Genomic DNA, 27,044 nt, shown 5'->3' on the forward strand with positions numbered 1-27,044 from the left:
TAAGTCATGTGTTCCACTCACATCCCCACACAAGGTTCTGTAGCACAGTCTATATTTGGAAAGCCATTTAGCCAGTAGAGCATTGACTTTTAAAGGGCTCTTGAAAGAAACTTGGGGTTTATGCCCATTTCTCTCTATTGTATTTTATGTCAAAACTCCAAGCCCAGCTGATTCTGCTTGAAACCTCTCTCTTTCCTCTGCACTACAGGTATCCAACTACCATTGTCTTTCTAATAGAAGTATTGCAAACACCTCCTACTCCATTGTTGGGAGATTAAAAACCTTTACCAGCTTCATTTCCAATGGCTGGGAAGTGAAAGGAGGCTGCAAATTAACTGACAATAGACTAATAAGAATTTACTCCCATATGCATGGGGGAGCCGCCCATAAAAAGTGACCTCCTGAACAACTAGAGGTAAGTTTATTAGCTTAATAAGGAGGGAATTTGAAGGTTCAGATGGTAGAAGGTTCTAATGAGGCTTGGTTACACAATTTTTTGGGATGTCCCAGTGCCCAAGACCAGCTGCTTCCCTGATTGGAGACTTTCTAGCAATTTGTGGCAGCTGATGCTCATAAAGCTTTATCTTAGTCAGAAGGGAAGTTTAGATATGCCTTTGTGCCTGTTGGAGCTCATATGTTTTCACTCTGAAGAAATCTGTACACTATTTTGGTGGGCTGGTGATCCCTAGATCATCTTACTACATGGAGTCCTTTTCTCACAAGCTTTAAATCACAGTGTAGTCAGAAACACATGATCATGGAGCCCCCCTTCCTGAAAACACTTCAGTAGCTTTTCGCTGCTAAGGATTAAGATTTATAATCCTAGATTTAGCATTTGCCTACTAAAGCTTAAAGAACAAAAGAGTGAAATTGTATATATGTAGCCTGGATGGCTAGAGTCGATTTACATGGCAGGAGAAGTAAAGCAAAGTGGGTAAATTATAATACACAGAATTGTTAATCTATCATATTTGAGCCTGTTCATTAGGTTTTATTTCTAAAAAAAAAATCAGTGCTTTGGGTAGTGTGCCAAGTAGCAAATCTTTTTCTCTTCCCTTAAATTTTAATTAATATTTCATTCCTTTAAGTCCTAATGAAATGCCTGGCTAAGTTCATTAGTTTATTCTTATGCATGTTAATAAGTTAATATACTATGCATTTGCACATACAGTGTTCAATTTGACTGAGGTCCTTCCTGACTTAGTCCACAGGATGACTATAAAAAGGATTTTCAGACTCTAAAGCAACAAGCTGAGAAGAAAATTTGAGCAATGGGCTTTTCTACTGCTTGTGAGCAGAACTGGCCTTTGTGTAATCTGACCCTCAGAAGACATCATGTTCCCCTGTGTAACCCTAGAGTGTAGCTCAACAGTGAGATTTCCGTATCCGGTTGCAATTCACACTTGAATTGCCCATAAGTTTTTAAAAGCATGATGTTGTTTAAATGTAATTCACATGCTATAAAATCTATGCATGTAAAGCATTCATTTCAGTAGTTTTTCATACATTCACAGAGTTGTGCAAACTATTACCAACATCTAATTTTCATTACTCCCCAAATCCTTATCTCTATCAGATGTCATTCCCTATTTCTGCTTCCACTACCCCAACACCACGTTAGATGACATAGCTTATTTTCTGGATACACAGATTTTCTTATTCTGTGTTTTTCATGTAATATGTGAACTTTTCCACCTCACATAATGCTTTCAAGGTTTGTTCATATTGTGGTATGTATCAAGACTCCACTCATTTTTTATTGCCAAATAATATTCCACATACTTACATTCTACAGGTGCTTACCCATTCATTAAGTGATGGACATTTGAATCATTTTTACCTTTTGGCTAAAATGAATAATTCTTCTGTGGATGTCTGTGTGTAAGTTTTTTGTGTGGATATATGTTTTCAATTCCTTTCAGCAAATACCCAGTTTTAAGGTTGCATGGTAATTCTGTTTAATATTTTGAGGAACTGACAAACTGCTTCAAGTTGTGTTCCAGTTTACATTCCTAAGGCAACACTGGATGGTTCTAGTTCTCTACATCCTCACAAACCTGTGTTTGCCTGGCTGGTGGGCGTGAAGTAATATTTCGATACAGTTTCTATTTGCACTTTCATAACAAACAACGGTGTTAATCGTGTTAATGAGATTATTGGCGGTTTTTATATCTTCTTTGGAGAAATAGCTATTTAAATCCCTTTGCCCATTTTTACTGGGTTGGGTTTTTAAAAATGTCAAGTTATGGAAACAGCCAAGATGCCCCACCACTGACGAATGGATTAAGAAAATGTGGTATCTATACACAATGGAATTTTATGCAGCCATGAAGAAGAACGAAATGTTATCATTTGCTGGTAAATGGATGGAATTGGAGAACATCATTCTGATTGAGGTTAGCCTGGCCCAAAAGACCAAAAATCGTATGTTCTCCCTCATATGTGGACATTAGATCAAGGGCAAACACAACAATGGGATTGGACTTTGAGCACATGATAAAGCGAGAGCACACAAGGGAGGGGTGAGGATAGGTAAGACACCTAAAAAATTAGCTAGCATTTGTTGCCCTTAACGCAGAGAAACTAAAGCAGATACCTTAAAAGCAACTGAGGCCAATAGGAAAAGGGGACCAGGAACTAGAGAAAAGGTTAGATCAAAAAGAATTAACCTAGAAGGTAACACACATGCACAGGAAATCAATGTGAGTCAATGCCCTGTATAGCTATCCTTATCTCAACCAGCAAAAACCCTTGTTCCTTCCTATTATTGCTTATACTCTCTCTACAACAAAATTAGAAATAAGGGCAAAATAGTTTCTGCTGGGTATTGAGGGGGTGGGGGGGAAAGGGAGGGGGTTGAGTGGGTGGTAAGGGAGGGGGTGGGGGCAGGGGGGAGAAATGAACCAAGCCTTGTATGCACATATGAATAATAAAAGAAAAAAAAATGTCTGTAAGAGCTCTTTATGTATTTTGGATACAAGTACCTGGTATTCTAGATACATGACATGCAAATATTTCTCCCAGTCTATAAGCCAGCTTCACTTTTTGGTTGGTGTCATTTAAAAAATTTTTTTTTTATTTTAAAGTCTAATTTATCTGTTTTTGTTGTTGTTGCTCATTCTTTGGAGTCATATCCAAGAAACGATTGCCTTACTCATGATCATGAAGATTTGTTCGTGTTTTCTTCTATAAGTCTTTTATTAGCTTTTAGCTTTAGGTTTGTGGTCCATTTTAAATCAGTTTTTGCATACGTTATGAGATCAGGGGTTAATTTAATTCTTTTACATATAGATATCCAGTTTGTTCCAGTGCATTTATTAAAATTGCATGTGGTTTTAAACCACACACAGGGAGGCTACTAAGTTAGTGCTTATTTTAGCTGTCACTCAGTATCCAAGTTAGCAAATTTAATTCCGAGGGGCTTCAGTTGCTAATATTTGGTTGTACAAATTTGTATACAGTGAACTTCTGTTTTGCTGAATATTTTATAAGTATTATTCTCAATATTGGGCGCATTTTTTATTTCCAAGGAGAGTCCTTTACCATATTTAATGTAAAAGTGGTGAGAACTTCCAAGAGGAATGAATCTTGATCTACAAAGAGCTTAGCAATTCATCCAATTGTGCCTCCACAAATACTTATTGCAAATCTCCTGTGCTCCAGGGATTACTGCTAAGCACACAGTAATGACCAAAATATAGTTCCTGTCCCCGAGGCACATGTTCTGCAGAGAAAAGACAAAGAAGATATACAAGCAAATATATAATAGGTCAAGTATTTATATGTGTTATGAAAAAAAAATAAAAGAAGAGTAAGATGGTCCAGTGTGATGCAGAAAGGGGTCACTATATAGACTATTACAAGGGCTCTTTGATGAAGGTAACACTTAGGCAGAAATGTAAAGGCTGTGGGGAACTATTTATGTAGCTATAGTAAAGCGTATCTCTCTGTGGAGTAGGAAGAGCAAGTGAAGAGACCTAAGATGGAGTGTGGTTGGTTCAGCTCCTTTTCATAATTTATGTTCTCATCTCAATTTTTTCACAGTTTCTTTTCAAAAATGATTTTTTCCATAATGGATTTTACATTGTATCACACCTAAAAAAATACAGTTTAGGTAACATTTCAAAACTCAATAAATTTATAAACAAAAACAGGAAGATGAACATTTTTCTATATTATATTTTGCATCCTTGCAGAAGCAATGTTTCTGCTACTGCAACGTCAATCCAATTCAACAAAAGCGACTGAATGTCTATGATGATATTTCTCATCTGCAGACCACATTTGTGGTTCAGACCTTTTACTAAGGATTCAACAGTGGTTAAGTAATTAAGAATAGTTAGTCAGGCCTCCATGGTTTATGATACCTAGGTTTATAGTCTGACAGTAGAGAGAGTAGTGAACATCGTCACTAGGATGATTTAATTCCAAAGAGTGTCTACTGAGGAATCTGAATGGCTCAGCATCATCAGTTATGACACACTGGGTGTGTGCCCTGTGGTCAGTTTGTCACTTATGCCACATATGGCTCTGGTAGTTTAATGACTCAGTAGAGTTAATGTAAGAAAATCAGATGTTATTGCCATGTACTGCTTTCCTATTTGCTATGAAGTTTCAGTGCATTTGATAGCCATTATTCCTTAAACTGTCATGATTCTACAGGAGGAATACCTGGAAACCATTGCCAAACCTTTCTCTGTTCATCCTTGCCCATGTTTACAATCTCTAATTCAGATTAACTTAGGTAGCTGGCAAATATTTAGTAGCGTGGATATGTGAAGACAAGGTGATACAATATCATTCATATTTAGACATGGTATTTTTCAGAATGCCCCAAACCATCACATTTACCAGGTGTGCAGATACTTGAGCTCTGTACTTTGGCAAATAAAGCAAGCATCCCTTAATTTAATCATTCCAAATAGGACTCATGGCAAGTTAGTCTGTGACTGAGGCATGTACACAGTAAATGAAATAAATGAAAAATTAATAATCACACCTACAATACTAGCATTTAGGAGGATGAGGCAAGAAGATTCTGATTTTGTGGCTGGCCTGGGCTACACAGCAAGACCCTGTATCTAAAATAAAACAAAAAGTAAAGTAAAATAAAATAAAGTGCTAGGAAGCTAAGGCAGAAGGATCATGAATTCCAGGCCACCCTGGGCTACACAGTGAAACCTTGTCTCCAAAAAAATTGAGTTGCAATTATGAAATTCTCTCTTGCCTTTTCACCAAATACATTCAATTCCTATGCACTGATAAATGTAAGATAATCTTTCCTGCCCCTGAACTCACATTAAAACTGTTTTCTCAACTGGGTGTGGTGTTACACACCTATAATCTCAGCTACTTGGAGTCTGGGGCAAAAGGATTGAAAGTTTGAGGTCAGCCTGGGCAATTTAGCAAGACCTTGTCTCAAAATAAAATTAAAAAGTTCTGATGAATATATACTAATAAAAACATTTTTTTAAAAAAGTGCCGATGTGACACCTCAGTGATAGAGTGATCATCTAGTATGTGTGAGACCCTGGGTTTAATCTCCAGTACTGCACAAAACAAAACAAACAAATTATTATGTCTTGTTTAGCATTTCTCATATCTATTTTCCACATTGAATTATGCATTTGTCCCTTGATTGCCTGTAGATGATTCTCTATAAACACTCCCTATGGCTTAGAAGCATTTGGGAGAAAAATATCACTGTGATCCCATGAGGGGTTCAACTTAGTTTCTGTTTAATGACACTTTTGTCATTAAATTAATAAGGCTTTAATTGAAAAAAGATAGAGCATGAGTGGAAGAATAATTTAAAGTGAGCTATTTTTTCCTCCAGTTTTACCTGACCTATGGTCAGAAACAGAATTCATCTTTTAAAACAATCATTGTATTAAGTCCTAGTGGCTATTTCCTTTAAATGCGGCTGAAATGCTGGTCTTTAAAGAGTGTTACCAGCTTAAAGCCATGCCAAGTAAGGAAGGTGGAGTTGTACGGGAACGAGGTTTTGTTTAATCAGGTTGTAAAGTATTTTGCTGAGACATGTTGGGAAAAGCAATCCAAAGTAAAGTGGACTCCATATGAAATCACAGGGTGAAGCATCCTCTTTAATATTTAGAAATTTTTTTCCCTCTTGGAAATTTATATAGCAACAATGCCAGGGAAAACCAGCTGTCTACATAAGTTGTACATACAGGCCTTTCCATAACACAGGATTAGAGAAAAATTACAAATAGAGGTCTACATACAGTACATGTAGTTATAAATCACAGTAAATATCCTTAAATGAAATGTGTTCTATTCTGTATTCACCTACCTTAAAATATATACCTCAGGAAAGTTTCAAATTTAGAATCCTTTGATTGCTTGGAGCCCATTTAAAAGTAGAGATGCTGGGAGAGCCTGTTCCAAAAGCCACAGCCCAGGCATCTTCCTGCCTCTAGCTCCTTCCTGCAAAGGGAAAGGTCTCACGCGTATGCATGTGGCCACTCCTGCCCACATATCCAAGTTCTGTCAAGACCTCCTGCAAACATGGGCATCACTCAGCCCCAGATGGAACAACCCATGCCTGGGGCAGATCCGTGGGAGAAGCTGAATCAGACTCATGGTATTTGAGCAGGGGATTTTGGAGCTCCAGGAAACCACATAAGGCAAAAAAGAGGGCGTGGTACAGGCTCTGGGTGGGCATAGCCCTTTAGTTACAGAATTCTTTGTCCTGTTCAAACGGTTGAAGCCAGAAAAAGGGCAAAAAGATTTCCTCAAGCATGAGGCCCAGAATATATGCCCTTTGTCCTGAGTTGAGAGTTGTACTCTGAGTGTATACACAAGCTTATATGTCAACTATGCTAAGTCAACTGCCTATATATCATTTAAAGATATAAAAAGTTTAATTTATAATCATGTATTGATTATCTTATCTAATGTTATGAATGATCCCCAAATACATACTACAACACATTTGTGCTTGTGTGACTTACAATTAATAGTTTATTGTGACACCTAAATGCTTCACAAAAAATAATGTTGCACTCTAAAATAAAGAGACTGATGCTTTCTCTGAAAGGCCTAGAAAGTTAAGCTTTCCTAATCAACATGCTGAAAGATCAATTTCACTTCACTACTTACTGTACTATGGGGGTGAGGAGCACTATGTTTGCTCAGGATAGCCCAGCAAAGGGCTGACTTGGGGTTGCCCAATTCCAGCTGCTTCACACAGCCTCTGCTTCTGAATGTTCTTACTCTTCCTGTGTGCACTTTGGGAGGGGTTTTCTTAGTGCTTGTTAACACCTTAACCCTGTAAAGCTCCAGATATCTTAGGCAATGGAAAGAGTTGAAACCTAATCTTTATTCTTGAACAAGAGCCACTGAAACTCTAATATATTTACTTTTGTGATAGGGACATTGAGAGAAGGTAATCAGAAAAATGGAGCATATAAAGAAGAAATAATTAATTGTTATGTTTTAGCTAGAGTCTGTACTTTGGAAGTAAAAAAGCCAAAGACTGAAGTACAGGTAATAGGTAAAACCATTAACATAAATATGATTCAGCAAAGTAATTCTTAGTAAAATGAATCATCAAGTGTTTCAGCAGACAAATATGTCAACTACTTAGGTTTAATACTGTATTTAATAGTTTTGGATAAGCTTAAGTAGTGAACTTGTTCTATTGTGATCTGATTGGCCAGAATTTGTAATGAGACAAAATAATTTACATTTTAAGTTTTCTAGTCATTGATTATGTTCCTTATGTTGTTTGTGGCTTTCTTTATTATCTAAGCATCTTTTCAGATATTTTGCTACTCTGTGAAGAAGAAAGTGGGTAATCAGGATGCATCCTATGCAATTAGACAAATGGAGGGAGTGAGCAAGAATGCAAGATCACAGGGGACAAGGATATCTTGCTTGCTTACCATCCATTTTTCAGAACCTAGATCACAGAAAGGCTATAGTAGGGTTTTAGTAACTATTTCCTAGTTAACAAAAGAACACCGTGAATTAATGGAAATAATGGTGTTTTAGTTTGATTAGTGTTCAGTTTGATTGGTGTTTTACACATTGTATGGCATTAAATCTTCTGATTTAGATGAAGAAATAGAGGTTCTGCGAGGTTATATCATTAGCGTACAATAACATAATTTATGAAGTGATGGACATACCTATTCACAGCTATCATGTTATTATTTCCATTCCCTCATAATATTTATATATCTCATTTAAATCTTCTTAGCTCTAGTTGGAGAGTTAAGAGTAAAACAGGTATATGCAGTCAGTAACTTCCTTTCAAAGCCAGCCGCACAGCTCGACATGGAAAAGTCAGTAATCTGTAATCTAAAGTGGCAGTGCCCTGTGCCTTCAGTGGTTCTGATTCCTCTGCTTCAACAACAGGCAGAACTCCCTGTCAGCCTTCTGACCTCCTTCTGGTAGAAGTGTGTGATCAAGGGCCTGTGACAGCCACACAGAGCATGAGGAACACAGTAGGGCAGAAATGAAATGGCTTCACCTGTTCTCCTGAATCTTTCTTTCCAACTCACTGCCTCCTGGACTCTGGGCCTTGGTTTCCCAGAACAGTGGTCCTTGCCAGCTAGCACTTGGTCCTACCTGACTTCCTTGAACTCTGGCCTGAAGAATAATAAGTCTGTGCCCCTCGCAGCCTGTTTCTACCTCCCATAGCCTTCCTGAGGAGCTCTAACTTGGTATCTGCCAGAACCTACCTGGCTAGTTAAGACTCCTATGCAAGTGGTCTTTGCCTAGGTAAACTCATAGCCATTTAAATATTGCAAAATAACTTAGAGATCCCTTGAAAAATGTAGAAAATAAGTTACCTCTTATTCTCAATTATATTCTCTGTTGCTATACTGTAGTATTTATGTGGGTCTGCCCTGTGTTCCCATTGACCTGATAGACGAAATTTCAAAAACATAATGATTACCTAGGCATTGTTTCTTTTTATCTGCAGATATCCACTGTTAGAAAAGGACTGGTGTGTATGTGTGTGTGTGTGTGTGTGTGTGTGTGTGTGTGTGTACGTGTATTGGATCACTGGGGTGTTTTGCTAAGGTGCTGATAAATGTTAGTCTGTGCTGCAATTTCTGAAATGGTCTTATAAAAATGATATTTTAACTATAAATACTGATCAAACCAAACAAACCCACATTAGATACCATTTCTACCATTAGCAGAAAGCATCATTTCATAGAATGATGTAGTGACTATGGTGGTTTAGAGAGTACACTTTAAGAAATTGTCACCCATCTTTAAAAACTAGGGAATTATTTTACTTGTCAAGGACAGAGACAGAGAAGGAGGGAGAGACAGGGCCTATCTAACCAGATATTGAGCTAATATTACCTATATAGTTGTGTGGTAAAATGATGTTCTTAAATGTGAATTTTATTAATCATAAACACCATTTCAAAATTCCTGTGGGAAATGTAATTGAGGTATTTTCTACTCTCTAACCTGAGAAACTGAACAACAGGCAGATAAAATCTGGGAAGTTGGTCAACTGAACCAATTTGCTTAACAACTGATATTAAGCATTTGATTAAAATTTGCTTACCAAACTCAGTTTGGAATAGGAAAAATGTTAATTTGAGAATGTTTCAGATAATAAAGGTAAATTCATGCTGTCACTAGATTGGTTGATATAGAAAAAGGTATATATTTTGTGAATATGCCAGTGCTAAAACTTTTGGCATCTGGGAGTTTTCTGAACTCACTTGGAGGCAGTATGGCGCAGAGTGAGTGGGAGTTAAGTACTCTACTATCTCTGGTTTTACCTTTACCAATAACTAGTTTGGTAAGCTTGGGCAGGTCATTTGGCCTCCTTTGGTCTTACATTTTTTTCTTTTGTAAATAATGGATTGGGCTTTTATTTCTAAGGTCAATTAAAACTATGAAACCATGTGACTTTTCTAGGAGTTTCTTACAAAATACACATTTCATATTTATTTATGTCTGGACCTATCTTAAAGGCATTACTGGACCAGATCCAATCATAGCTTCAGCAAACAATGCAGCCACAGAAAGGCCACTTGCGTCATTTGATTTTATTTTTTCACACTCAACAATACCTGGCAAATAAAGAAAAGTTTCTGGATTGTGATTGGCACAATGATTCTGCATTGAGAATTTAAGTTAACTATATTCATTTCAAGGTGCAAAAAAATGGTGAAGGCTGATCTACATTTACTGTGTTTGTGAGGCAAACCAATGTTATATATTGTGGTTAGGGGACAAATGCCCCAAACTCAATCATTTCAGTCCTTTCCTACTCATTCAGCTTTCCCAGGGAATGCACAACTTGCTAGGCACTGCCTGTCTCTGTCTTTCTCTTAGGTCTGTTACTTTTCCTACCTCAGTCTTTGTGCTCCCTTGCGTCTGTGACATGACCCAGGTTTTGATCTTAGCTCTTGGCTCTCTTCTCCATACCTTAAATTTAGTTACAGTTGAAGACATATGCCTAGATCTTTTGCTCTTCTGTATTGGATGTCACTTCCTTAGAGTTTTCTTAATTATAATAAGTATGTGGACAGTTCCAAAACTTAGTATCTTTATCTTTGATCATTTTTGTGTACTTTAAAACTGTCCATTGACTAAATTCTTATTCATTCAACTTGCTAGACAGAGTACATACTATGAAAGAGCTGCTTTAGGCACAATTTTCAGAGATGGTTTTTTAAGTTTAATTTTTAATGAACTTAGGGTTAGGCTAGTTAGGTCTCACAAGCCACCTTATCATTGTATGAAACTTTATTTTATTTTAATTTTTGCAGTGCTGGGGATCTAACCAGGGATAGAGCACATGCTAAAAAAGTTACTCTACCATTGAACTATATCCTCATCCCCCTGAGGGTGATATTAGAGAGAAGTGGGATGTGACATATCTCAATACTTGCTGGATAATTGGAAAGCAGTCTCAGTTTTGTGTGGGATTAAACTGGGGGTTCTATTTTTAAAAAGTTGAAGACTTTTTTTTATAGTTTAGAAGTTATTTAGGGAAAATAGAATTTAATAGTAAGATTTGGGTTTTTAAAAGAATTTCTTTTTTTGGGGCAATACTGGGGTTTAAACTCAGGGTCTTGTGCTTGCTAGGCAGGTGCTCTACCACCTGAGCCACACTCCCTTCCCTTTTATGCTTTAGTTATTTTTCAGATAGGGTCATGCTTTTCCCTGGGCTGGATTTAGACTAGAATCTTCCTACTTAGTACCTCTCTCTTAGCTGGCTGGCTTGTTTGTTGAAATGGGGTCAAAATAACTCTTTGTCTGGGCTGACCTCAAACCATTTTCCTCTAATTTCTGTCTCCTGAGTAATTAGGATTACAGGTGTGAACCACTCTACCTGGCCTTAGATTATATTTTCAATTCAAAGAAATCTTGCTCTTTTATATAAAGTCTAAGATGCCAATGACTGTCTTTAACAAAATATGTCTGTAATTGAATTATTCTCCTCACCTCTACCAGCCTAATCTGCTTTCCACACTGCCACCCATGCCACCTTTCTCTAAGGTCAGCTAGTCTTAAAAACTCAGCAGAAACCCATGATTCTTCCCTTTTTCTCTTCCCCTGTACTTTCATATCGAGTCAGACAGTGAATCCTATGGATTCACATTATCTTTCAAAAGCATGCCTCTGTCTTCTTTCTGCCCTCAGCAGAGCAAGTGTTTTCACGCGGCATCTGCAGTGTTAACTGCAGCATCAATTCCAGAACTCTCCAAATTCTGACTGAAACTTACTGGCTGAATCTGTAAAGCATCACACACAACAATCTGCATCTGGAAAAAAGAATGGCAGAAGCAAGGGACCTCAGGCTTCTGCCTAAGTGAGTGTGGGGACTCTTAAATGACATTAAGATGCTGTAGAAGTCTATGGAGCTAACATCTTGAATGACAGCATTTAAAATCAAGGTCAGATTAGATTTGAAGAAAGAACCTATGACCCATGAGAAAGGCTAATGGATTAGAGACATTAAAATTGTTTTTGAATCCATACAATTGTACTCTACATTTTCTGAACAGAAAGCAGAGTACTGCCCTGTGAGACTTTCTGAAAGCTAAGACATGAAAACGAAGATTCTCCAATATAAAATCTTTATGTAGAGAACTGGCTTGAACCGTACTGTACTGCACTCGAACTATACAGTAGAGATAATGAGATAAAGTGAAATGCGGTGTGGACTTTATGAGGCATCTGGAGTTACACTGCCTACTGTTCAAATTCTGGCTATGCCCTCATGAGTTGTATATCTTTGCACAAGTTATTTCATCTTTCTGTTTCAGCTTCCTTAATAATAAAATGGATGATAACACTATGTACCTCATAAGATTTTCTGAGATCATGTGTGAAAGGGGCTTAGGAGAGACACCAAGTACATATTTTTAACAACCCTACAAGGTAAACAGTGTTACACCTGTTTTACAGATGGTGAAACCAAGCCAAGAAAGCTTGAGACTCATCCAAAGTAACAAAGCTACTAAGCCATAGCCTTTGCAACTCTCAGATCTTTGCTCTTTCTCTACACCGCCTCATTGCTTTTATATTGCTGCAATATGCTAGTGAACAAAATGCAGGCCCCGCATTCAAGGATAACACTTTACAAGGGGTAGAGGGAGGGAATGAAGAATTCTACACAGGTGCTCCAGGTGCACTACTAGTAAGGCTTTTAGCCCAGCTGTGAAGGCCTGGCTTCCATGGACATTTACGTGGGCTTTGGTAGGGTAGAAAGTGTTCTACACAGAGGAAACAGAAGGCAAAGGACTGAAGGGGATGCTGTGCACACACGGGTGCAAAGGCTGTGAGTGGATGTGGGGCATTGGCATTGCAATAGTCAGCATGGCTCGAATATGGAATTTGAGATGGGGATGAGGCTTGATTTTAAAAGAATAAAGTAGAAGTTCTCTTTGTAGCCATGGAAATACAAACCAAGGAGCAGAAGCAGTACAAATGCATGTACACAATGATGTATATACTGGTGCCAAATAGTGCTATTAGGTGTGCAGGGTGGTGTTCATTGATATTGAGGCACAGGTTAGAAACCTTTTAAATATAATGTATGCCTCAGTCCTGAGGAAGTTAGATGTGTCTATAGGCAGTGTGTTCTTTGCAAGGAAAACAACCTCATTAACAATTGAAAGAAATATCCTCTACTTTCCACTTCCAGGTATTCTTTTCTAAGGAAACTAATTGACATTAGAATTATATGTTCAAATGCCTTTGTTTCTAATGGGAAAGGACCATTCTACCTTCTCATATGTTTTATTACAACTGTTCTCATTGCAGTGGGTCATCTATAAACCAAGTTTCTTAGTGCCCCATAGTAGGGCTGCAGGGAAGTATGTCTTCAGGGTTACTTTATTCCTCAAGAATAGATTGTCTCAACAGAGATTACCAATAGGTTTCAATAGACAGTGTGAATTTCCTATTAAAAACATTTATTAGAAAGCAATTTATATAAAATACAAGCATAGGCATCTCAGCAAACTTTAGGAAAGTAACTTAAAAGACAATTTCGAAATTAGAAATGATACTCCATATGATAACTCCCTATACAGTGTTTGGAAAAGTTATTTGTGTGATGCAGCATGTTGAGTAACCACATACTAATATTAATATTAATATCAGAGTCAGTCCTTGTGATATAGGCTTTAACGCAGTTTAGCCAATGAAATGTGTACGAAGTGCCAGGAAATGTGTTAATCTCTCATACTATATGATATAGCTGTGCAAAACACCCCTCAATTTTATACAGATATAAACATTAAACATCCATGATGAAATATGGTAAGTACTAAAACAGAAATATGCATCTGATCATATCAGGCTTGAGATTCATGAGAAGAATGAATCTTTTCCAGCTAGAAAAGAAAAATGGTTATTAAGTGATTTGGGCTGATTTATTTTCTATAGTAACTAGCAGGGGGAGAGTTGAATCATTTTACATAGGTCAGAACAGCATCTGATTAGCTGTAATTTGTCCAGTATTTGATCCTAATTCAAACAAGTGATAACATTATTGGAACAGTTAATTCCCTTAACTTTTAAAACAATCTTGTCACTTTTATAAGTATTTTAAAAAGCAAATTATGCAACATGCACTTGTTTAGCAATATTTCTTTAGATTGTGTAATATATCATAAAATATTTTAAAAGTGAAGTCACTAGCAAAAGCATGATAGTGTTCCTAAAAACACTTTATATGTTTATCACAATTTATATAAATTAAGATTCTTTCAAAACTCTGAAAGCTACAAAACATATTTCTCTAAAAATGTGAAGTATGTTGATTTAAAGAAGAAAGGTTTGATAGTGAATTTGTGAGCTATTTGTCACTGTGATCTGAATTCTCCTATTTATTATTGATAAATCACAATGTTTAATCTGAGCAATCTGCACACTAAAGTATTTTAAAAGAATGTCTTTTGCCTAGTCAAGGTCAGAGGTCACATTTCCCACTTTACATGGAGAATTTCTTATACTTTTCTGTATAATGTAACTTTAGCTTCAGCTGCTCACAAAGCTATCAGTTTCTCTCAGCTCTTCCAAACAGAGTGCATCCTTTAATTTATTTCTTTTCCCCCAACTTCCTCAATCCCAATAAGCATGTGAAGTGACATGAGTTTTTTTCATAAGTCAGTAGGAAGACAGGACATGAAAATTTATATTTCATTTTAGAAGCTAATACCTCCCTGTTCTTTTGTAGAAGGTGAAAGACTGGTGCTGTCTCCACATTTCAGTATACAATGTGAAAATGTTCCAAATCCATCAATGTTAGCTCCCTTCCTTGCTTGCTTCTTCACTCTCACCTTCAGATGTTTCCTAGCAAAATCATCTTCTCACTGATACCAGACTTTTTTTTTTAAATGTTACTTTCAAATCTGGTTGGTGTTGGTTTTTCTATGGAAAAAAAGGTCAAAACAAAAATGTGACCAGGAGTCTGTCATCACTCTCCAGACAAAAAGGTTCCCCTTGGATTTGTGTCAGATCTCATTTGTTTTTGATGATTTTAAAGTTGGTATGAAAGCACTCGCTCCTGTCAATAAGATGATTATTTACTTAAGCAGTTCGTCAGTATGATCCTCATGAGTCTGCTAGTTTATGGGTATCAGAACAAAAGCTGAGGGCTGGTGGAGTGGCTCAAGAGGTAGAACACGTGTCTAGCAAATGTGAGGCCCTGAGTTCAAACTCCATTGCTGCCAAAAAACAAAATAAAAAAACAAAAACCAAAATCTGAGAATTCAAATACTATGTAAATTTAGTAAATCATCTTGTACAGGGGGCAGGCATGGTGCTGTATGTCTGTAATTCTGGCTACTTGGGAGGTAGAGATAGTGATCTAAGTCCAGTCTAGGCAAAAGTACAAGACCCTACATGAACAAACTAAAAGCCAAAGGACTAGAGGTGTAGCTAAAGTGATAGAGCACTTGCCTAGGAAGTTTGAGGCCCTGAGTTCAATCACCAGGACTGCAAAACAAGCAAAAAAAAAAAAAAAAATCTTGTACAAAAAGTACAACGCAACTATTTACAGAATGAATAAAAATTTACATTGGCTAAATATTCTTAAGTGTTCTCAAATTTTTTATGTAACATTTTAGTAATAAATGAACTGTGGTAAAAATAAATTTTCATTTAGTAAAATAAATTGCATGTATAACTTTTATTTGAAAAGCTATTGCACTAGAAATAACTTTAATAACAAGTATTTCTAAAATTATATATGTGTATACACATATAATACATAAACCTACATACAAATAGGTCAATTGACTCTTCTATTGGAATTTTGATATTATAAACCTATTTTGTAAAATCAGAAATTTTGGTAAAAAGATTAGCATTATCAACAGTGTTTTGATGAAGCTGAATTAACAGCTAAGGAACTTTTTTATTGACAGCTGAGTCAAACTGATCTGATGGGAAAACCAGGAATTCTAAAAAAAATATAGAGGTTGGCAGCTACATTAAAGTACTCTAAGGTTAAGAGCAGAAACAGTTTATTTAACAGGTTGCCTGAGTCAAGAGGAACTTACTGTTTTGATATCGTGCCTGACTTTTTTTTTCCATTTACAAATGAACCAGTGCCCTGTATAAATAGTTTTTAAATATAGCCAAATTCAGATGCCCTAATTTCACCAATGTATTTTATTAACAGGAATGGTAGTACTTTTTAGTGATACTTGCCTGAAACTGGGCTTGTGTATCTCTTCACACATTCTTGAAAGTAAAAACTCGCCAAAACAAATATCTGAATGATATTTATAACAGATTGTTTCTAGTAGGAACACCATGTTACACTGCTTACTTCCTTGAAGTAATACAGATTAGAAGATGTGAATGTTGAATACAAACTTTGCTTCTTTTTTTAAAATGCTACCTCAAAATAGAATTCTCAAAACTGAAATTTACTGTAAAATATAATCCAGAACTCACAATCTAAATAAACCACAATCATTGTTCAAATTGTTAATCCTAGACTTACTTATAAATACAATTTTTCTAAGAAAGTGTCCAAAAATATTGACCCAATATAACAACAGACTATCAGAATAGTCTAGGCATGAATTTTCATCATGAATTTTGAGTGCTCCTTGCATTATGAGGCTCTGAAGTTTATGCATACGGCCTCTAATGAGCAAGTTCATTATTGTGAAGACCGAGGAAAGAGTCGGTCAAGCTTGTAGAGAGAGAGGGTGTCAAGCAAGGCCAGGGTTTCTGCTGTTGCTACAGAGGCCTTAGAATTCTCCAGAGGAGTTGTGGAGAATTCTCCAGAGGAGTTGTGTGGGGCATTCTTCACCCCTCCCTCACCTTACTCACTTTATTCTGTTTAACAAGAGTTTCTCCACTTGCATCTGTTGTTGAAATCTGGTCAAGAATGAATTTGTTATAAAAAAAAAAAATTCACTTTCTAAGTAGCAAAATTTAAAAACCATAGCATTGGGCTGGAGAGATGGCTCAAGGGGTAGGGCACCATCCTAGACCCCAGTGCCCCCAAAAATCACAGTATTAAGATAGGGAATAATCATGGGACTATGCACCATTGTGTCATAGTCCTAATGAAATCTGAAATGATGTTACTATTAGTAGCTAAAATGAGAAAATCCTAGAAATTGCATTCCAAAGTAATGGCATGTTTGTTTTTTTATTACCTTCTTTTATCTTTCTCTCTGTCTCTCTTTTTTTCTTGTACTTTGTCAACTTTAGTGTCTTGAAATTTGAATTGTTCAGGATGAACAATAAATAAACAAAGTGCAGTAGAGAAACTTCTAATGCATTTCAGAATGCAAGGACAGATGGAAGCTATAGAAAAGCCTAAGAATAAATCAGTTAACAAAGTCAGAACAATGGAATGCTAGACTATTCCACTGACAATATAGACAGTAAGAACATCATGTGGACAAACAACTCAGAACATTCTCAAAGAGTAAATCTTGAGGTACTCAAGTAAGAGCAGATAAGAAAGGAGATGGCATTATTAGTGGAGAGAATTAACAGGGATGTTGGGGTAGGAAGAACCTATTTACTGCAGAAAAGGCTTTGTGTCAGTGGGATATAGGCTTGAATTGCTAAAGTGGATTTGTATTGAAGAAAGATTTGGGAGACAAATAGAAGACACTGAATGAAAGCATGCAAAAGCGTCATAGGGCACCCCTGTTGGTACTCAAAGTGCTTTTGGACCAGCAGGCTGGCAGCATGCTCTGAATACTCAAGGGAAATTTCTTTTATTATTGTATTAAATTTCTAGCAGTGGACAGAAAATTAATAGTACACGAAAAGATGGTATATTGCTTTTATAGATTTAAAATTACAAATGCAATAGCAGATACATAGACATTTGATATTGTTTTCATAATTGTGCTGGGAAAAAAAGCTTAGGAAGAACACCAATAACTGAATCCATCTCTTATGACAGATTTATATAATACATATTTAATTATATAATTTATATTATATATGTTAATTATATATAATTTATCTCAATCATATTCACCCCCATCACCCTCATGTCTCCCACATACTCACACTGGTTCCCTTACTCTTTCCAAATAGACCCTTTCTACTTTCATGTGCTTTTTTGTTTCAAACTCTAGATTCTGCATGTAAGTGAAACCATGCATATTTGTCTTTTGGAGTCTGGCTTATTTTGTTTAACATGACGATCTCCAGTTCCATCCATTTTCCTGCAAATGACAGAATTTCATTCTTCTTTATGGCTGAATAAATGTTTGCTGTTTATCACCCTTTTTATGGCAGAATTTTGGAAATATACTAAGAAATTTTGCATATGGTAAATTTAATTGAGAAATGGTATTTGAAATAAAATAGCTTTAGGGTAGCATAGAAATATTATTTGCATATATTAGAAAAATGTATTACTAAAGAATTAGAATTGAGAAAAGAATTTTCCTTAAGAAAATTTGAGTTAAATAAATCCAGGGAAGCATTCTTCTCCATTTATGACTTTTATTTCTGTTTATTGTGTAAGACATGCAGACAAAATTCTACCAGGTATGAATAACTAAGGAATATAAGTAAGTATCAGTGGACTAATTTATTCAAGATTAATTCAAGTTTCTTAATTAATTTAAGATTAATTCAATGAATGGTTCTTAGGGAGAACTTATTCTATGACTATTAATGTTTAAGGTGAAACAAATAAACCAGCAGTTTTTAAAAGTAACAGATGCTGATATAAAGTCTAAAATGGATCTCAAATAAAAATCTATAAAATTCTAAATTTATTTCTTCAGGGTTCAATGACTTAGGCCACCTAGTTATAATGTTAACAACTTCTTCTTCTTCTTCTTCCTTTTACTTCTGTTTATTGTTCTTACTTGTATGTATGTGTGTGGGAGGAATGAGTTTGCGTGCATGTGCCATCATTCTCCTTTCTCAAGTAAGGAAAATTTACCCAACATTAAAGTGTTTTGAGATAAGGTGGTCCCTGAGTTGACTAATTCAGCAGCATAATCACTTCATTGATGTAAGATCTTTGCAAATTTCAACTTGAGCATTCTCAGCATCTAGGGTTGCAATATTAAACACAGAAGACCCACTAAAATGAGTTGTAGATAAACAATGCAAAATTTTTAAAGAACATGCCATGTTGTCTTTTTTTTATCTGAAACTGTAGTGTAACTGGGTTCCTTGCGCTTGTTTCCTAAATCTGAGAACTTTATCTGAAACTCTTCTTAGGCTAGCTTCTCTTGTGATTACATGTGGCTGCCTTGGCTCTTAGTGTCATGGTAGATACCAGTACCCAATGGAATAAAAATGTTTCTGTTAATAAGGTGGAACATTAGTGGTTTGGTAGGTAACCTACAACATAGGTCACGAAGGAAAATCTGACTTTGTTGAAAAACAGTTTCCTCTAATAGTAAGTACTTAGATATATAATAATGTCATTTACCTTGCCTTCTGACTCAGGAACAGAAAGTTGGTCGCCCGTATTTATTCAGAAGCCTCTTTTTTATCTTTAAAAATTCATATTTTGCTTTTAAGACCCTTAACTCTGTTAGCGCTGGGAAAACCTTCCCTATATGACTGCTTCTGAAATAATTTAGAATTTAAAAAATTATTTTTTGGGGGGGCAGTACTGGGGTTTGATCTCAAAGTCATCCACTTGCTAGGCAGGTGCTCTATTTAAGTCATACCCCTAGGCTAAAATATTTTTATTGAATATTCTGAACCCAGAGAGACAATAACTCATTTGCAATTTCTTCTTTTTCCACGTGAATCCCAGGTACATATCAGGTAGTTCTCCATGTTTATGGTAAGTGGTTCTTCCCTCCTCCCCTAAGTTAGTTCACAGAAGTTAGTCATAGTTTAATTTCCTGTGTTCCCTTCCTCCATGCACTTGCCCCACTTTCAAAACGTATCCACATCTTAAGGGCCGTATTTGTGCATTAGTGATAATGGTTTTAAACAGGCTAGATAGGCTAATCTCTGTTAATATTTACTTTGCTAATGTGCTGGCCCTCTGAGGTAATTTAAGGATTAATCATTTCAAAAGTTCAATCTTTAAAAAGCTCCTCAGGAACACTGCCAGTGTAGGTACCTTATTGACAAGGAGCTTTGATTTCCCCATCACACCATGTGGTGTGGCTACAAGAAAGGCTGGCCTATTATGATACTGTCTCGAGGCTGTTTACAATGTCAGTTTGGTCTCATAACTTCTTCCATCTTTCACTTCTTGGTGACCTCATATTGCAATCTACTGGTCTTTGCAGCCATTTTCTCCACCCCATTTCCTGTCTCATCTTGAGTGATTCATACATGACCTCAATCTTTATGAAGATGCCCCACCCAGCACCCTAGACTCATAATTTCTTGACTTTCTCTGCTGCATAGGGCTTTTCCTTTGGACTTCAGTGTTAACTACCAGTGCCACACCCCAGTATCACCTAGTCAACTACAGAAACTCCTTACCTCACATTATTATACTTCAAAATCATATAGTCTGTGTTCCTGCTTCTTTTAACCAAAGCTCTTCCTTGTGTCCATCAGACTAGCTCACTGACTTCACAAGGAATCTAAAATCTTAGGAAAACAGCAAAGGATCACGTCTATGAGCCCCTTCATAAGCCTACTTCCCCCCTTCCCTGCCACTTCCATCTAGTTTGCACTCTATCTCAACAACCAAGCCCTCAACTTCCTTCACTTCTCCAATTTTCATTACACTCATTCTCTGAACTCGTACTCTATGAACCTAAAAATTAGTCTTGAAATTCAACACCTGTATACCTAGACCTGCTAAATAAAGTCATGTAATATCCAAGTGGGTCCTTTGTGTACTTAACAATAAGGAGGCATCATTGTGATGTGGTCAGGAGTATGGAGTGTAGAACTCAGTTGCTGGGTCCTCCATCTACTAGCTGAGTACCCTTGAGAAAACACCATGCCTACTTTTTACCTAATTTTCTTTATCTGCAAAAGGGGATAATAATTGAATGTACCTCTTAGATATGGTATCAGGAATAAGCGAGGTAATATTTGTAAGGTGCTTAGGGAGGAATATAACTTGAATAAATAATTGTTTTACTTCTTTTAGCTTTCTGTTCATATCTGTTAACAGCAATCCCAAATCTTCATTCTTTTTTATTCTTCAAGCAGCTTAGGATCCATCATTTCAGCAGAATGTCTAGTTTAATTCTTAGAGTATATAGGATATTAAGTGTGAACTTCTTTAAATTACGTCACCCTGAAAAGCTCCAGGACATTGGTCTGGCCAATAAATTTTTAGATAAAAAAGCACAGGCAACAAAAGCAAAAATAAACAAATGAGATTACATCAAACTATAAAAGGTTCTTTGCAGCAAAAGAAAATATCAACACAGTAAAAAGACCTCTAGAATGGGAGAATATATTTGCAAACTATGTGTCTGGCTGATAAGAAGTTAATATCCAAAATACATAAGGAGCCCAAACAACTCAACAGCAAGAAAACAAACTGATTTTTAAAATGGGAAAAGGACCTGAACAAACTTTTCTCAAAAGAAAATATACAAATGGCTATCAGGTATATGAAAACTGTTCAGTATCAGTAATCATCAGGGAAATGAAAATTAAAACCACAATGAAATAGCAATTCACACCTGTCAGAATTGCTTTTATTAAAAAGATAAAAGTCAAGAAGAGTTGGGAAGGATGTGGAGAATAGGGAACACTTGTGCATTGTTGGTGGGAATATAAATTACTAAGTCATTACGGAAAATGGGATAGAGGTTTTTCAAAAATTGAAAATAGAACTATTAAATGACCCAGCAAACTCAATCCTGGGTATATATCCAAATGAAATAAAATCAGCATGCTGAAGACATACCTGTACTCCCATGCTCATTGAAGCATTAGTCACAGTACACAAGATATACAGTCAACTTAAGTGTCCATCAGTGGATGAACGGATAAACAAAATGTGATATACACATATACATACAACACAGAGTAGAATACTACTCCATTATAAGAAAGAAATCCTATCATTTGTAACAACTCGGATGAACATGGAGGACATTATGTTGAGTGAAATAAGCAAGGCATAGAAAGACAAATACCACATGATCTCACCATATATGGAATCTAAACAAATTTTAAGAAGTAGAAAGTAGAATGATGGTTACCAGAAGTTGGAGTGATTGGAAGCTAGAGGGTTGAAAGAGATGATAATTAAAGAATAGGAAACTTCAGTGAGATAGGAGGAAAAACTTAAAAGATATATGGTAGAATATGGTGACATTAGCTTATATGTTTCTGAAAAATGCTGGAAGAGTGGATGTAAGGTGTCTCACCAAAAACATGATAACCATGTGAGGTAATGTATATGTTAATTGGCTAGATTTGTTTATGGGATGGTGTTTCCAGAAGACCTTGGTTCTTGCATTCTGCCTTGGAAGAATCCAAGCAAAATGCATGGGAGTAAATGGGGTTTATTAAATGTTAGGAACAGGGAAATACAAAGGGGAGCATGCTGGGGTGCAATTGGAATCTGCTGGCAGAGAGAGCATGCTTTTCTTTTTTAGTTGCTTTTAAAACCTACACTAACCCATGGGGAGCTCCAAACTTTCCCTATTCCTAGTCTGTCTCAGATTTAATCATTCCACAAAAATTTCTATACTTTAAGAAAACATGTTGTACACAGTAAATACAATTTTTATGTTAATTTAAAAACAATTAAAAGTGATGAAAAACCCCTGCTTTTAAAAAAGAAAAGATCTACCCTAAAAAATTAGCAACATTGGGACATGTGTATCTCCTTCTCATCTGTAAGAATGAAATGACCTTTTAAAATTAATTTTCCTCCTCTTTTCAAAGTCCCTTTAAACAACTAACCCTTTCTGTGTATATTTTACCTTTCTCTTTCTCCTGTCTTTGGAAGTACTAGAGTTTGAACTCAGAGCCTTGCCTTTGCTAGGCATGCACTCTACACTTGAGCCATACCACCAGCCCTTTTTGTTTTAGCTGTTTTTCAGATAGGGTCTGATGTTTTTGCCCAGGGCAGGCCTCAGACCAATATCCTGCTACCTCTGCCTCTCATACTAGTTCCTGAGGATAACCAATAAGAATGTTTTATTTATGCATCATCACTCTAAATTTAAAAATCGTTCAACCTTTTATTTCTTTTTTAGTTATTTTTTATCTTCATCATCTTCATCATTTGTATGTTGTCTACGTTTACTGTTTCTACCTCACCTCTATCGCTACTCAATTATTGAGAAATTATAGTAATTATAAAAAGGCATAGTACTACAACTAATTGAGAATAAATTCAGAAGGGTCAAAACCTTAAAACTTGGAATTTTCTTCAGCTTTAGCCAGGCATAGACTTTTGTGATTTTTATGGCCTTATATTTGTAGAATGGGTTTTCCTGTTCTTTTGTTCTGTGTTAGCAAATTAATTCTTTTAGTTTGAATACCGCTGCTGTTTCCTGTTTCCCTCTTCTAAAAGGAACCAGCCCACAGATTCCCATTCTAATCAAGTCCCCATTCTTCACCATTCCACCACAATTATTGTCAAGGTCAGAAATGATATCTATACTGCCAAATATAGAGGCCAGTTCTCAGTCTTCATCTTAGTCAATTTCTCAGGAAGTTGGTAAAGTTGATTATTTCTTCCTCCTTAAAACCTTTTTTTCATTTGCCTCCTGGACACCACTTTCCCTTGGTTCTCTTCCTATCTCACCAGTTTATTTTTCTTAGCCTGTTTTGCTGAATTCTTTTCATTTGCTGTTAAAATGTGGAGTACCACAAGACACTGTCCTTTGATATTTCTTATTGTTCTTCACAATTCCCTCCTAGTGGCCCCAACTAATTTTTAAGCTTTAGATACTATGTATTTGTTTATGTATCCTTATATTATATTCCAATCCAAGTTTTCTGTTGAGCTCAATAGCCATATTCAAGTGCCTATTCAACCTCTCCAATTGAATGTCAATAGTTTCTTTAAACTTAACACATTCCACCAACTTTTATTTTTCCCAAAACTGTTCCACTAGAAGTCTTCTCCATCTCAGCCTTCTTACTCTAATCTTGTAGTTTCTCAAGTCAAAAAATGGAATCATTGTTATGTGCTACTTCCAATCTATAAGCAAATACTAGTGACTATATCTTCAAAATATATCCATAATCCCCTAATTTCTAACCATTTCCAAAGCTCCCATACAAGTAATAAGGCTATGCTATTTAATAAGTACCATGGTTTTTCCCCCTAAGTCTTTCTCTAACCCACTCGTCAATTTACAGACAGCAGCCAGAGTTGCTTTTTAAAACATGAGTCAGATCATGGCATCCCTGTTATTCTGCTCCCACAGAATAAAACCTACATTACTCCAGTGACCTAGATCCAATGTGATACGGTTCTCTCCTCTCCTCACCCAGGAAGAGTATGTGAACTTGAGAGGAACTCTCAAGGATACAGAGTAAGAAAGGAAGGAGACTGAGACATAGGAGAATCCAAAAATGTAGAATGAAAAAAATGACAGGAGAAGTAAATCCTGCCAGACACTCTAAGGATAGCTATAAAGCAAGGGTTAGAAAATATCTACTGAATTTAGCATTTTAGATTATTGCTTCAGTAGGTTTTCAACAGCTTACTTGGGAAAGAGGAAGAGCACTAACCAGGATGACAACCAAAGATGACTATCTAATATTAATGACTTAACACCCCCCCCCCCACACACACACGGTTTTTATTTTTTCATTTTATTTTTTCCTTTTTCTTTTATTATTCATATGTGCATACAAGGCTTGGGTCATTTCTCCCCCCTGCCCCCACCTCCTCCCTTACCACCCACTCCGCCCCCTCCCGCTCCCCCCACCCCCTCAATACCCAGCAGAAACTATTTTGCCCTTATCTCTAATTTTGTTGTAGAGAGAGTATAAGCAATAATAGGAAGGAACAAGGGGTTTTGCTGGTTGAGATAAGGATAGCTATACAGGGCATTGACTCACATTGATTTCCTGTGCACACATGGTTTTTAAGCCAAACTTTTATTCTTTCTTTTCTTTTTCCCTCCAGTATTGAGGATTGAACTCAGGACAAGCATTCTACCACTTGAATCATACTGCCAGTCCTTTTACTTTTAGCTTCTCAGATAGGGTCTCCCACTTTTGCCAAGAATGGACTTGAAATCTGATCCTTCTACCTCTGCCTCTGGAGTAGCTGGTATTATAGGAATTATTATAGGACTGACCAGCCTCTGAACTAAATTTCTAAGCATGTAGAATGGGGATACATCCTTATCAGTATGACTTATAAGCACTTCACATTTAATAAACCCAGTCATGTATGCATTTCTTTTCTTTTGTCTTGTTCTCCTTCCTCCCAAATAAATTAGCCTCAATTATCCAATCCTTATAAGTTCTCTATCATGTCAAATGACTCCAATATCCATTCATCTAAAGTAGAAAACAAACCTTGGGAGCTTATTATGTTTCTTTCACTCTGTGCATTTCTAGTCTGTCAAATCTGAATGTAACCCCTCTCTCTACTACTCCAACTCAGTTCTTTATCAACTGCCCCTTTCCTCAATAATCATCACTTCCCTAACTGGTTTCTTTGCCTGAGGTCTTCCCAACTCTTTTCAACTATACAGCTACGAGTTAACTTTTAATAGAACATTCTAGTTAAACACTTAAAACTACTTCTAACTTCCTACCAGCAATAACACGATCCCTCAGAATAGTGCACCAAAACTTTAAAATTGGCTCTCACCTACCATTCCAACCTCAATTATGTCAGTTCTCTACTTGTCTTAATAAAACCAAACTAAAACATATCATGTGGGGTGACGCACATACTTTCTCACACTCCTACTTCTGGACTAACTAGCTAGAGATTTCAAAATTCAAGTTAACTCGCCCTACCAAAAAATTGTAAATACAATCTCAAAAAGTTTGGAAAAGAAGTAGCCATAATATTGCCGCCTTAAAAGAATATCCTTGTTCATTTTCCTCCTAATATTCTTCTACAAATGTACATATTTTCATAATAAATATAATTTTGCATAATTTCCCTTCATATTTATGTAGTTATTCCTTTCATGGTGCAGAAAAGAATCATCAAAAATAAAAAATATTATTTTGACACAAAGAAAAATGGAAGAAGAAAGAAAAAAACAGGGTGGACACAAAATAGATCTGTGAAAAAGTTTTAAGATGCATACCATGATGACCTACTCATTTGCCATGGATGAGCCACACATTTGGCTCTCACTTTTCTAGAAGCCAGAGTGAAAACAGAAACTTTGTCAGTTACCCAGTACCCAATGCCCAAGAGATTATTTTAAAATATCCTGATAATTTCAACTATTCTTAGAACAAATATTGTAAGAAGATATTTCTCCTAAAGTTGTTTTAAAGAAAATACAGGATGACATTCCTGACATTGCTTGGGACAATTCCTTATTAGAGATAGTGCATTCTCATCCATATCATTACTCATGATGAAAATTGATATAGGCAAGTGCCACTGCACAAATCACAGAAAAAAATTATCTTTCTGGAAATCATTGGATATTATCAAGACACTAAGCTCTTTCCTTCTCTGCTGTAAATCTTGGGTAAAAATTACTATATTGAAATAGTTTCATAAAATGATAACTATTAAACAGTCACAATAGTAGCTGGACTTTTAACCTTTAGAAAAACTTCCTGAATATTGTGTCTCCTCATGTTAAGGGTTTTTTTTCCTTTTATTTATTATTTTAATTGTACAAATTTATGGGGTACAGTGTGAGAATCTGATATATATGTATATATATCAATAATGTGTAATGATCAAATCAGGTAGCTAACATTTCCATCTTCTTCAAACTTTAGGTTAGAGTTTTAAATACTTCTTAGGTATTTAAAACTTCATGTTCAGTCTGGCAGTTGAGGTTTGCTTCCAAAGCCAGTTTGAGAAGGCTAACTCCTCACTTTGTTATTGTGAACCTTATTTCCCTTGGGCAAGTCCTCTGAGTAAAAGAATGTGGCTGGACCAGCGATGTTACAGTCTTTAGCCATTGTCTCTACTGGAGTTATGCTATCCAGGAAGGAATCAAACACAAGTTGAGTAA

The 27,044-nt window shown here is 36.2% G+C and overlaps 1 long non-coding RNA gene across 1 annotated transcript in view; it reads left to right on the forward strand.

The window, feature by feature from the left end:
- LOC141422602 (uncharacterized) overlaps nt 1-27,044 on the forward strand; it is a 48,889-nt gene that overhangs the window by 12,199 nt on the left and 9,646 nt on the right. The gene's annotated exons all lie outside the window — the stretch shown is intronic.

Source organism: Castor canadensis, chromosome 4, assembly GCF_047511655.1.
Source record: "Castor canadensis chromosome 4, mCasCan1.hap1v2, whole genome shotgun sequence".
NCBI lineage: Eukaryota > Metazoa > Chordata > Mammalia > Rodentia > Castoridae > Castor > Castor canadensis.